Source organism: Cryptomeria japonica, unplaced genomic scaffold, assembly GCF_030272615.1.
Source record: "Cryptomeria japonica unplaced genomic scaffold, Sugi_1.0 HiC_scaffold_904, whole genome shotgun sequence".
Classification (NCBI taxonomy): Eukaryota; Viridiplantae; Streptophyta; class Pinopsida; order Cupressales; family Cupressaceae; genus Cryptomeria; species Cryptomeria japonica.
This window is the reverse complement of record NW_026729615.1, coordinates 3,394-17,500: the sequence shown is the minus strand read 5'-3', so window position 1 is coordinate 17,500 and position 14,107 is coordinate 3,394. Positions and strand designations below refer to the sequence as shown.

Here is a 14,107-nt window from a genome sequence, read left to right as displayed (position 1 = left end):
CAGAAGAGATAGCAATCGAGGTGTGCGGTGGGAAGGGCCCAGCAGCCAGAATGCATGAAGCGACGGATGAAGCAGTGATGACAACCGGGCTGTGAGGAGAGGAGGGATGCAGCCAAGAAAGCAATCAGGGCTCGAGGCAAGGGATGCATCAAGGATAGCAATCATGTTGTGAGGCGAGATTCCAAAGGCTAAACGTGAGAGGCTGCAGGGTCGACTCAGAGAGGTCTATGCATGTGAGAGGCTGAAAGCAAGGTCAACTCGGAGCGGTCTATGCATCGGGCGCGCTTGGGGCGACTACCAGTGCCAACCCCTTATCCCGCGACGCGTCCGACAAAGAGAACGTTCCAAGGCGGCAGAGGAGGTTACCAGCCGAAGGATGCAGTAGCAATAACAGGTATAGTTCCGCGGCGGCCGAGAAGACTCACCGCATAGGAATCGGGATGCGAGGCGAGGGATGCGGCGGGAAGGCCCCGACGGCTAAACGGAAGAGGCTGCAGGGCCGCCTCGGAATGGTCCAAGCATCGGACGCGATTGGGACGACTACCAGTGCCAACCCCTTATCCCGCGATGCGTCCGATACACAGATAGTTCCAAGGCGGCCGAGGAGCCTCACCGCATATCAATCGGGGTGCGAGGCGAGGGATGGGGCGGGAAGGCCCCAACGGCTAGACGGAAGAGGCTTCAGGGCCACCTCGGAATGCTCCAAGCATCGGACGCGCTTGGGGCGACTACCAGTGCCAACCCCTTATCCCGCGATGCGTCCGATACACAGATGGTTCCAAGGCGGCCGAGGAGCCTCACCGCATAGCAATCGGGGGTGCGAGGCGAGGGATGGGGCGGGAAGGCCCCAACGGCTAGACGGAAGAGGCTTCAGGGCCGCCTCGGAATGGTCCAAGCATCGGACGCGCTTGGGGCGACTACCAGTGACAACCCCTCATCCCGCGATGCGTCCGATACGAAGATGGTTCCAAGGCGGCCGAGGAGCCTCACCGCATAGCAATCGGGGTGCGAGGTGGGGGATGCGGCGAGATGGCCCCAACGGCTAGACGGAAGAGGCCACAGGGCCGCGTCGGAATAGTCCAAGCATCGGACGCGCTTGGGGCGACTACCAGTGACAACCCCTTATCCCGCGATGCGTCCGATACGAAGATAGTTCCAAGGCGGCCGAGGAGCCTCACCGCATAGCAATCCGGGTGCGAGGTGGGGGATGCGGCGAGATGGCCCCAACGACTAGACGGAAGAGGCTGCAGGGCCGCCTCGGAATAGTCCAAGCATCGGACGCGCTTGGGGCGACTACCAGTGACAACCCCTTATCCCGCGATGCTTCCGATACGAAGACAGTTCCAAGGCGGCCGAGGAGCCTCACCGCATAGCAATGGGGGTGCGAGGTGAGGGATGCGGCGAGATGGCCCCAACGGCTAGACGGAAGAGGCCACAGGGCCGCCTCGGAATAGTCCAAGCATCGGACGCGCTTGGGGCGACTACCAGTGACAACCCCTTATCCCGCGATGCATCCGATACGAAGATAGTTCCCAGGCGGCCGAGGAGCCTCACCGCATAGCAATCGGGGTGCGAGGCGAGGGATGCGGCGAGATGGCCCCAAAGGGTAGACGGAAGAGGCTGCGGGGCCGCCTCGGAATAGTCCAAGCATCGAACGCGCTTGGGGCGACTACCACTGCCAACCCCTTATCCCGCGATGCGTCCGATACACAGATAGTTCCGAGGCGGCCGAGGAGCTGGGGGATGCGGCGAGATGGCCCCAACGGCTAGACGGAAGAGGCTGCAGGGTCGCCTCGGAATAGTCCAAGCATCGGACGCGCTTGGGGCGACTACCAGTGACAACCCCTTATCCCGCGATGCGTCCGATACACAGATAGTTCCGAGGCGGCCAAGGAGCCTCACCGCATAGCAATCGTGGTGCGAGGTGGGGGATGCAGCGAGATGGCCCCAACGGCTAGACGGAAGAGGCTGCAGGGCCGCCTCGGAATGGTCCAAGCATCGGACGCGCTTGGGGCGACTACCACTGCCAACCCCTTATCCCGCGATGCGTCCGATACACAGATAGTTCCAAGGCGGCCGAGGAGCCTCACCGAATAGCAATCGGGGTGCGAGGCGAGGGATGCGGCGAGAAAGCCCCAACGGCTAGAGGGAAGAGGCTTCAGGTCCGCCTCGGAATGGTCCAAGCATCGGACGCGCTTGGGGCGACTACCAGTGACAACCCCTTATCCCGCGACGCGTCCGATACACAGATAGTTCCAAGGCGGCCGAGGAGCCTCACCGCATAGCAATCGGGGTGCGAGGCGAGGGATGCGGCGAGAAGGACCCAACGGCTAGACGGAAGAGGCTTCAGGGCCGCCTCGGAATGGTCCAAGCATCGGACGCGCTTGGGGCGACTACCAGTGACAACCCCTTATCCCGCGACGCGTCCGATACACAGATAGTTCCAAGGCGGCCGAGGAGCCTCACCGCATAGCAATCGGGGTGCGAGGCGAGGGATGCGGCGAGAAGGACCCAACGGCTAGACGGAAGAGGCTTCAGGGCCGCCTCGGAATGGTCCAAGCATCGGACGCGCTTGGGGCGACTACCAGTGACAACCCCTTATCCCGCGACGCGTCCGATACACAGATAGTTCCAAGGCGGCCGAGGAGCCTCACCGCATAGCAATCGGGGTGCGAGGCGAGGGATGCGGCAAGAAGGACCCAACGGCTAGACGGAAGAGGCTTCAGGGCCGCCTCGGAATGGTCCAAGCATCGGACGCGCTTGGGGCGACTACCAGTGACAACCCCTTATCCCGCGACGCGTCCGATACACAGATAGTTCCAAGGCGGCCGAGGAGCCTCACCGCATAGCAATCGGGGTGCGAGGCGAGGGATGCGGCGAGAAGGACCCAACGGCTAGACGGAAGAGGCTTCAGGGCCGCCTCGGAATGGTCCAAGCATCGGACGCGCTTGGGGCGACTACCAGTGACAACCCCTTATCCCGCGACGCGTCCGATACACAGATAGTTCCAAGGCGGCCGAGGAGCCTCACCGCATAGCAATCGGGGTGCGAGGCGAGGGATGCGGCGAGAAGGACCCAACGGCTAGACGGAAGAGGCTTCAGGGCCGCCTCGGAATGGTCCAAGCATCGGACGCGCTTGGGGCGACTACCAGTGACAACCCCTTATCCCGCGACGCGTCCGATACACAGATAGTTCCAAGGCGGCCGAGGAGCCTCACCGCATAGCAATCGGGGTGCGAGGCGAGGGATGCGGCGAGAAGGACCCAACGGCTAGACGGAAGAGGCTTCAGGGCCGCCTCGGAATGGTCCAAGCATCGGACGCGCTTGGGGCGACTACCAGTGACAACCCCTTATCCCGCGACGCGTCCGATACACAGATAGTTCCAAGGCGGCCGAGGAGCCTCACCGCATAGCAATCGGGGTGCGAGGCGAGGGATGCGGCGAGAAGGACCCAACGGCTAGACGGAAGAGGCTTCAGGTCCGCCTCGGAATGGTCCAAGCATCGGACGCGCTTGGGGCGACTACCAGTGACAACCCCTTATCCCGCGACGCGTCCGATACACAGATAGTTCCAAGGCGGCCGAGGAGCCTCACCGCATAGCAATCGGGGTGCGAGGCGAGGGATGCGGCGAGAAGGACCCAACGGCTAGACGGAAGAGGCTTCAGGGCCGCCTCGGAATGGTCCAAGCATCGGACGCGCTTGGGGCGACTACCAGTGACAACCCCTTATCCCGCGACGCGTCCGATACACAGATAGTTCCAAGGCGGCCGAGGAGCCTCACCGCATAGCAATCGGGGTGCGAGGCGAGGGATGCGGCGAGAAGGACCCAACGGCTAGACGGAAGAGGCTTCAGGGCCGCCTCGGAATGGTCCAAGCATCGGACGCGCTTGGGGCGACTACCAGTGACAACCCCTTATCCCGCGATGCGTCCGATACACAGATAGTTCCAAGGCGGCCGAGGAGCCTCACCGCATAGCAATCGGGGTGCGAGGCGAGGGATGCGGCGAGAAGGACCCAACGGCTAGACGGAAGAGGCTTCAGGGCCGCCTCGGAATGGTCCAAGCATCGGACGCGCTTGGGGCGACTACCAGTGACAACCCCTTATCCCGCGACGCGTCCGATACACAGATAGTTCCAAGGCGGCCGAGGAGCCTCACCGCATAGCAATCGGGGTGCGAGGCGAGGGATGCGGCGAGAAGGACCCAACGGCTAGACGGAAGAGGCTTCAGGGCCGCCTCGGAATGGTCCAAGCATCGGACGCGCTTGGGGCGACTACCAGTGACAACCCCTTATCCCGCGACGCGTCCGATACACAGATAGTTCCAAGGCGGCCGAGGAGCCTCACCGCATAGCAATCGGGGTGCGAGGCGAGGGATGCGGCGAGAAGGACCCAACGGCTAGACGGAAGAGGCTTCAGGGCCGCCTCGGAATGGTCCATGCATCGCACGCGCTTGGGGCGACTACCAGTGACAACCCCTTATCCCGCGACGCGTCCGATACACAGATAGTTCCAAGGCGGCCGAGGAGCCTCACCGCATAGCAATCGGGGTGCGAGGCGAGGGATGCGGCGAGAAGGACCCAACGGCTAGACGGAAGAGGCTTCAGGGCCGCCTGGGAATGGTCCATGCATCGCACGCGCTTGGGGCGACTACCAGTGACAACCCCTTATCCCGCGACGCGTCCGATACACAGATAGTTCCAAGGCGGCCGAGGAGCCTCACCGCATAGCAATCGGGGTGCGAGGCGAGGGATGCGGCGAGAAGGACCCAACGGCTAGACGGAAGAGGCTTCAGGGCCGCCTCGGAATGGTCCAAGCATCGGACGCGCTTGGGGCGACTACCAGTGACAACCCCTTATCCCGCGACGCGTCCGATACACAGATAGTTCCAAGGCGGCCGAGGAGCCTCACCGCATAGCAATCGGGGTGCGAGTCGAGGGATGCGGCGAGAAGGACCCAACGGCTAGACGGAAGAGGCTTCAGGGCCGCCTCGGAATGGTCCAAGCATCGGACGCGCTTGGGGCGACTACCAGTGACAACCCCTTATCCCGCGATGCGTCTGATACACAGATAGTTCCAAGGCGGCCGAGGAGCCTCACCGCATAGCAATCGGGGTGCGAGGCAAGGGATGCGGCGAGAAGGACCCAACGGCTAGACGGAAGAGGCTTCAGGGCCGCCTCGGAATGGTCCAAGCATCGGACGCGCTTGGGGCGACTACCAGTGACAACCCCTTATCCCGCGACGCGTCCGATACACAGATAGTTCCAAGGCGGCCGAGGAGCCTCACCGCATAGCAATCGGGTTGCGAGGCAGATTATTGGGAAGGGAACCCCCTGGGATGCGGCTCAAGCAGTGCCCAAAGGGACTGGAATGCGGAATCACATCGAGAGACCCAAATGCTATACGAGGGCTCAAATCGAATTATCGATTTGGCCACGACATGGACGCATCGGAACGACTACCTTTGCCGAACCACTCGCAATTGCATCCATACCGAAACCAATAGACATTTCCGTTAGAGCCCTCGCATAGCATTCGGGAATCTCGCATGCCCCTCTAAATCGACCAATGCTGGCGGTCAACGAAAATCCGAGCGCTACCACCGTTCGAGCGCCAGCATTGGTCGAGTTAGAGGGGCACGGGGGAGAATGCTCCAGTCAACACCTCCCCTATATAAGTTATTTGTCCGATTCTCGCACAACCGTAGTCTGCCTCGTCGAATCAAACAACGGTCCCAGATTCCGACTTCCGTTCCGTAGAGACCCAAAAGCTAGATGGAGGCTCGCAAGAAAGAGAGTCGGCGCATAGCAATCGGGTTTCTCGAACGTTTAGGGACCGAGCTCACTTGCGGATAGGGCAAAATCCGCCAAGCAACCCAAAAGCTAGACGGGGGCTCGAATCGAATCGCCTAGGCGGCCACAACAACGACGTGTTGGATCGACTACCAGTGCCAAACCATTCAGCAAGACTAGTCTGTGTCGAGGCCGGATAGAGATTCTCAGAGAGCGCCCGTATAGCATTTAGGAGACCTGCCGCGTCCCTCACACTCGACAAATGGTGGTGCACGTTTATAAATCCGAGCGATCCCAACCCTTTCAAGCACCAACATCGGTCGAGATAGAGGGGCACGGAGGGGGCTGCGTGAGACAACACAGTCCCCTATATAAGTTATTTGTCCGATTCTCACACATCCGAAGAATGGTCATCAAATCGGACAACAGCCCAAACTTCCGACTTCCGTCCCAGAAAGCCCAAGAGCTATCTAAAACGTTCATGGCCGGAACTCGATCGCGGCTATACCAGTCCGCCAAGCAACCCAAAAGCTAGACTGGAGCTCTAGTCGAATCACCTCTGTGGCCATTGCAAGGACGTGTTGGAGCGACTACCATTGCCGAACCATTCCGCAGGTCGAGTCCATACCAAGGCCGCATAGAGATTCACGATGAGCTCCTGCATAGCAATCAGGAGACTTGCCGTGTCCATCACAATCGATAAATCCTGGTGCAAGATTTTTGCATCCGAGCGCTCCAACCAGTCGAGCACCAGCATCAATCGACATAAACGGGCACGGGGGGAGGATGCTCGAGAACACTACCTCCCCTATATAAGTTATTTGTCCGATTCTCAAGCAGCCGAAGTCTGGTCATCGAATCGGGTCAAAGACCACAACTTCCGACTTTACCCACAATGCAAGTCATCGAATCGAACATCGGCCCCCGAGTCGGACTCCATGCGTATGTCAGGTCATCGGACCCAAATTCCGCCTTCCTGCGCATGGCGGGCCATCAATATCAACTCGGTCATCGGACCCAAACTCCGCCTTTCTGCGCATGGCACGCCTTCAAATCGGTCATCGGACCCAAATTCCGCCTTCCTGTGCATGGCGGGCCATCAACATCAACTCGGTCATCGGACCCAAATTCCGCCTTTCTGCGCATGGCACGCCATCAACTCGGTCATCGGACCCAAATTCCGCCTTCCTGCGCATGGCAGGTCATCGGACACAAATTCAGACCTCGCCAATATGCCTACGTATCGAATCGGTCATCGGACCCAACTTCCGACTTCATCCATACTGTAGGGTCTTTGAGGTTGGCGCGGTGCGCTCAACCCGGGGAGTCGACCCATCGAAGCATACACCTCCCCTATATAAGCTATTTGTCCGATTCCCACACCTGTGTAGTTTGCACCTCTGACCAGGACATCGACCCCAACTTCCGAACTCGACTGCAACGACGGCACCAGCGCCTTGGTGCGCACCTTGCGACGCACAGTCCCAACATTCGCCTTCCTGCACATGGCAGGTCATCGGACCCAAATTCCGACCTCGCGAGTATGCCTACATATCGAATCGGTCATCGGACACAACTTCCGACTTCATCCATACCGTAGGGTCTTTGAGGTTGGCGCGGTGCGCTCAACCCGGGGAGTCGACCCAACGAAGCATACACCTCCCCTATATAAGCTATTTGTCCGATTCCCACACCTGTGTAGTTTGCACCTCCGATCAGGACATCGACCCCAACTTCCGAACTCGCCTGCAACGACCGAACCAGCGCCTTGGTGCGCACCTTGCAACGCACAGTGCCAACATTCGCCTTCCTGCACATGGCAGGTCATCGGACCCAAATTCCGACCTCGCGAGTATGCCTACATATCGAATCGGTCATCGGACCCAACTTCCGACTTCATCCATACCGTAGGGTCTTTGAGGTTGGCGCGGTGCGCTCAACCCGGGGAGTCGACCCAACGAAGCATACACCTCCCCTATATAAGCTATTTGTCCGATTCCCACACCTGTGTAGCTTGCACCTCCGATCAGGACATCGACCCCAACTTCCGAACTCGACTAAAAAGACCGCACCAGCACCTTGGTGTGCACCTTGCAACGCACAGTGCCAACATTCGCCTTCCTGCACATGGCAGGTCATCGGACCCAAATTCCGACCTCATGAGCATACCTACTAATCGAATCGGTCATCGGACCCAACTTCCGACTTCATCCATACCGTAGGGTCTTTGAGGTTGGCGCGGTGCGCTCAACCTGGGGAGTCGACCCATCGAAGCATACACCTCCCCTATATAAGCTATTTGTCCGATTCCGACACCTGTGTAGTTTGCACCTCCGCTCAGGACATCGACCCCAACTTCCGAACTCGCCTGCAACGACCGAACCAGCGCCTTGGTGCGCACCAAAAGTGCGCACTTTTGGAGGGCACTTTTGTGCGCTCCAAAGGTGCGCACTTTTGGAGGGCACTTTTGTGCGCTCCAAAGGTGCGCACTTTTGGAGGGCACTTTTTGGAGGGCACTTTTGTGCGCTCCAAAGGTGCGCACTTTTGGAGGGCACTTTTTGGAGGGCACTTTTCTGCGCTCCAAAGGTGCGCACTTTTGGAGGGCACTTTTTGGAGGGCACTTTTCTGCGCTCCAAAGGTGCGCACTTTTGGAGGGCACTTTTTGGAGGGCACTTTTCTGCGCTCCAAAGGTGCGCACTTTTGGAGGGCACTTTTTGGAGGGCACTTTTCTGCGCTCCAAAGGTGCGCACTTTTGGAGGGCACTTTTGTGCACTCCAAAGGTGCACACTTTTGGAGGGCACTTTTTGGAGGGCACTTTTCTGCACTCCAAAGGTGCGCACTTTTGGAGGGCACTTTTTGGAGGGCACTTTTGTGCGCTCCAAAGGTGCGCACTTTTGGAGGGCACTTTTTGGAGGGCACTTTTGTGCGCTCCAAAGGTGCGCACTTTTGGAGGGCACTTTTGTGCACTCCAAAGGTGCGCACTTTTGGAGGGCACTTTTCCTGCGCTCCAAAGGTGCACACCTAGGTGAGCACCTTCGACCACACCTTGTAGCACACCAAACTCTGACTTTCGACTTCATCCGCAATGCAGGGTCTTTGAGGTTGGCGCAATGCGCACAACCAGGGGAGTCGACCCATCAAACCCAACACCTCCCCTATATAAGCTATTTGTCTGATTCTCATACATGCGTAGCCTGCAGGAGCAATTAGGACATCGACCCCAACTTTCGGCTTCTAAACGAAAACAAGGTCTTTGAGGTTGGTGTAATGCGAACAACTAGGGGAGTCAACCCATCAAACCCAACACCTCCCCTATATAAGCTATTTGTCTGATTCTCATACATGTGTAGTCTACAGGAGCAATTAGGACATCGACCCCAACTTTTGACTTCTTAACGAAAACAAGGTCTTTGAGGTTGACGTAATGCGCACAACCAGGGGAGTCGACCCATCAAACCCAACACCTCCCCTATATAAGCTATTTGTCCGATTCTCATACATGTGTAGCCTACAGGAGCCATTAGGACATTGACCCCAACTTTTGACTTCTTAACGAAAACAAGGTCTTTGAGGTTGGCGTAATGCGCACAACCAAGGGAGTTGACCCATCAAACCCAACACCTCCCCTATATAAGCTATTTGTCTGATTCTCATACATGTGTAGCCTGCAACAACGATTAGGACATCCACCCCAACTTCTGAATTCGTCTGCGTTGACCGCACCAAAGGTGCACGCCTTGGTGCTCACCAAAATCCGACTTCCGACTTCTTCTGCTATGCGGGGTCTTTGAGGTTGGCGCAGTGCGCACAACCAGGGGAGTCAACCCACCGAATGCAACACCTCCCCTATATAAGCTATTTGTCTGATTCTCATACATGCGTAGACTGCAGCAATGATTAGGACATCCACCCCAACTTTTGACTTCTTAAACAAGACAGGGTCTTTGAAGTTGGTGCAGTGCACACAACCAGGGGAGTCGACCCATCAAACGCAACACCTCCCCTATATAAAGCTATTTGTCCGATTCTCATACGTGTAGTCTGCAGCAGCGATTAGGACATCGACCCCAACTTCCGAATTCGTTTGCATTGACCGCACCAAAGGTGCACGCCTTGGTGTGCACCTTGGAGTGCACTTTGGTGCTCACCTCGGTGCACACTTTGGTGTGCACCTCGGTGTGCACCAAAGGTGCGCACCTTGGAGCGCACCAAAGGTGTACACTTTGGAGCGCACCACATAGGGTCTTTGAGAGGTTGGCGCAGTGCGCACACCAAGGTGGGTGTTGAGGTGCGTGCCGAGGTGGGTGGGTGCTAGGGTGCGCTCCATGGTGGGTGCCAGGGTGGGTGCGTGCTAGGGTGGATTCCAAAGAGGGTCATAGGGTGGGTGCCAAGGTGGGTTGGTGATATAGTGGGTTCAAAGGTGGGTACTAGGGTGGGTTCCAAGGTGGGTCACAAGTTGGGTGCCAGGATGCGTGGGTGTTAGGTTGGGTGCCAAGGTGGGCTCCTGCGTGGGTGGGTGCTAGGGTGGGTTTCAAGGTGGACGCGAGGGCGGGTGCCAAGGTGGGTAACAAGTTGGGTGTTAGGATGGGTGAGTGCTAGAGTGGGTGCCAAGGTGGGTGGGTGCTAAGGTGGATGCCAAGGTGGTTCACAGGGTGGGTGGGTTCTAGGGTGAGTTCCAAGGTGGGTCACAGGTTTAGTGCTAGGGTGCGTGTCAAGGCGGGTGTCGAGGTGCCTGGGTGCTAGGGTGTGGATGCCAATGTGGGTCATAGGGTGGGTACTAGGGTGGGCTGCAATGTGGGTGCCAAGGTGGGTAACATGCTCGGTTGGTTCTAAATTGGGTGTCAGGGTGGGTGTGCACCCACCTTGCCCGAGGTGGGTGCCAAGGTGCCAGTGTGGGTGGGTGCTAAGGTGGATGCCAAGGTGGGTGAGAAGGTGGGTGATAGGTTGAGTGGTAGGATGGGTGGGTGCCAAGATGGGTCACAGGGTGGGTGCAAGGGTGGGTAGGTGCTAGGGTTGGTGTCAGGGTGGGTGGGTGCTAGGTTGGGTTCCAAGGTGGGTGCGAGGGTGAGTGTCAAGGTGGGTCACAGGTTAGGTGCTAGGATGGGTGAGTGCTAGGGTGCAAAGGTGCCAGGGTGGGTGCTAGGATGGGTCGATGCTAGGGTGAGTGGCAAGGTGGGTCCACAAGTGTCAAGGTGGGTGCCGAGGTGGGTGCCAACTTGGGTTCCAAGGTGGGTGCCAAGTGGGCGACTGCTATGGTGGATGCCAAGGTGGGTCACGGGGTGGGTGCCAAGTTGCTAGGTTGTGTTCCAAGGTGGGTGCCAACGTGGCTGCTAGGGTGCGTGGGTTAAAGGGTGTGTCACAACGTGGGTGCCAGGATGGGTGCGCACCCACACTGGCCAAGACGGGTGCAAGGTTGGGTTCCAAGCCCGGTCACAGGCTGGGTGCTAGGATGGGTGGGTGCCAAGGTGGGCACCAGGGTGGGTGCACCCACCCTGGCCAAGGTGGGTCACGGGGTGGGTCCTAGGGTGGGTAACAGGGTGGGTACTAAGGTGCGTGCCAAGGTGGGTCATGGGGTGGGTGCCAAGGTGGGCACCAGGGTGGGTGTGCACCAACCCTAGCCAGGGTAGGTCACGGGGTGGTTGTCGGGGTGGGCGTCAAGGAGCCAAGGTGGGTGGCAAGTAGCCAAGTTGCGTGCCAAGGTGGGTGTCGGGGTGGGTGCCAAGGATCCAAGGTGGGTGCCAAGGAACCAAGGTGGGTGTCTGGGTGGGTGCCGAGGTGGGAGCCAGGGTGGGTCCCAAGGTGAGTGCAAAGGTGGGTGCCAGGGTCAAGGTGAGTGCCAATGTGGGTTCCAAGGTGCCAGGGTCAGGGTGAGTGCCAATGTGGGTTCAAAGGTGCTAAGTTGGGTGCGAGGTTGGGTGCGAGGGTGGGTGGGTGCCAAGGTGTGCTAGGTGGAAGCCCGGGTGGGTCGGCATCCCATGGGTGTCGAGTTGGGTGCCTGATGGGTGCTTCTTGTCAAGTTTTAGTCGTCGGGACTCATTTCGAGCCTTAGAGGTCGTTTCTTGTCCGGTTGCCCTGTCTTCGACCTGGGAACCCAATTTTGGTCCTCGGGTCCCATTTTTTTTTGTCTCGCATCCCACTTTTGGCCTGTGGCCTTTTCGGGGTCGATTCTCGTTTTGGGCATCAGAGCATGTTTCTTCTCCTAAAACCCAATATTTGTTTATTAAGTCTCGGAACACATTTTTGTTCTCGTGGACCCATCATGGGTCTTGGAACGCATTTGTGGTCCTTGGGTCCCATTTTGCATCCCGAAACTTGTGTTTTGGTGCTTGATCCCTATTTTGGGTGCCCACCTTGCACCAAGTGCGCACCCGGGGCAAACCGAGCGCCTTGGTGCACCGGGGCAAGATCGAGCGTGCACCCGAGGCGCCCCGAACATGCACCAAGGTGCACTCGGCCCACATGTGAGCGCAGGTCGTTGCGCCCGAGGTGGTGTGTGGGCACCGCGTTGCAGACGGGACACTGCACGCACACGACGCCCCGTCCAGGTGCACGCACGTAGGCCGGGCCGGGTGCACACCCGACGCCCTAGCAAGGTGCGCGCACCCGGGCAGGGCTCACACTTGGCGAACGGGGCGCACTTCGCGAGGGAGGGTGTGCACCTCGACGGGGGTGGGTGGCCGGGGTGGATTCGCACGTGGGTCGCGGTTTGCTAAGTACACACTGCGACAAGCTCATAACGGGTGCGATCATACCAGCGTTAGTGCACCGGATCCCATCAGAACTCCGCAGTTAAGCGCGCTTGGGCCGGAGTAGTACTGGGATGGGTGACCTCCCGGGAAGTCCCGGTGTTGCACCCTTTCTTAGTTTTTCGCCGGGCGTCGCAATGCTATTTGAATAAACCTTTTGCCCGTTTGCGTTCTCGTCGGGGCCGGGCCGGGCCGGGGTGCGCTGCCCGCACTACCGCGCGCGCGGGGGGCGACACCGAGCGCGCACCCGAGGCGCCCCGAGCACACAGGCCACGGTGCAACCCGGGCGTTGTGCGCGCACCCCGGTGCGCCCGAGGTGCTGCGCGCGCACCCAGGTGAAATCGGTGTGCACCTCGGCCAGTGCGCGCTCGGTCGAGTCGCGCACGTTGGCCAAGGTGCACGGTGATGTTTCTTACTCTAAGGTTCCGCACCAGACGCCCGGGACAGGTGAGCGAAGCTGGGCGGGGCCGGGTGCGCGGCCGGGGCAGGTGCACGCAGCTGGAGAGAGCTTTGGAGCACACCAGAGGTGCGCACCTTGGAGCACACTTCGGAGCGCACCAATGATGCGCTCCATTCAAAAGTTTCCTGAAAAGGCAAAAAAAGTTGAGATTATAGAATTTCCCACTTGAGAGATTGTAAAAAAAAAAAATTTAAAATGAAGGAAACGCGGGTGCCAAGGTGTGCGCGCCCGGGTGCGCAGCCCAGCCAAGGTGTGCGCACCAAGGCGCCCACCCTGGCGAAGGTGCACGCAAGGTGCGCACCCGAGGCAAACCGGACAATTAACCCAACTTTCGACTTCGCGCGCACCTGCGCACCTTGGAGCGCACTTCGGAGCGCTCCTTGTTGCGCACCAATCTTGGGCACCTCGGAGTGCACCATGGCGCCCACCAAGGTGCGCACCCGGGGCAAACCGAGCTCCGACTTCGTGCGCACCTTGGAGCGCACGAAAGGTGCGCACCATGGCGCCCACCAAGGTGCGCAGCCCAGCCAAGGCGTGCGCATCAAGGTGCGCACCCTGGCGAAGGTGCGCACCCGGGGCAAACCGAGCTCCGACTTCGTGCGCACCTTGGAGCGCACAAAGGGTGCGCAACCCAGCCAAGGTGTGCGCACCCCGGGCAAACCGAGCTCCGAATCGTGCGCACCTTGGAGCACACTTCGGAGCCCTCCTTGGTGCGCACCGATGTTGCGCACCTCGGAGCGCACCCGGGGAAAACAATGCAATTAACCCGACTTTCGACTTCGTGGGCACCTCGGAGCGCTCTCGGGTTCGCACCTCGGAGCACACCGAGGTGCGCACCTTTGATGCGCTGCCTTCACCAATTTCCAGAAAAGGCAAGAAAACATTGAGAAGGTGTGCGCACCGAGGTGCCCACCCTGGCGAAGGTGCACGCGAGGTGCGCACCCGGGGCAAACCGGGCTCCGACTTCGTGCACGCCATGCTGCGCACCTTGGAGGGCCATGGTGCGCACCTTGGAGCACACTTCGGAGCGCTCAATGGTGCCCAACCCAGCCAAGGTGCCCACCGCGGCGAAGGTGCACGCGAGGTGCGCACCCGGGGCAAACCGGGCTC

The 14,107-nt window shown here is 59.4% G+C and overlaps 1 non-coding gene across 1 annotated transcript; it reads left to right on the top strand.

Moving 5' to 3' along the window:
* Positions 1-12,529: 12,529 nt before the first annotated feature.
* LOC131872950 (5S ribosomal RNA) lies at positions 12,530-12,648 on the top strand. Its single transcript, XR_009371003.1, has one exon. It is a non-coding gene; the product is annotated as a 5S ribosomal RNA (ribosomal RNA).
* Positions 12,649-14,107: the final 1,459 nt, after the last annotated feature.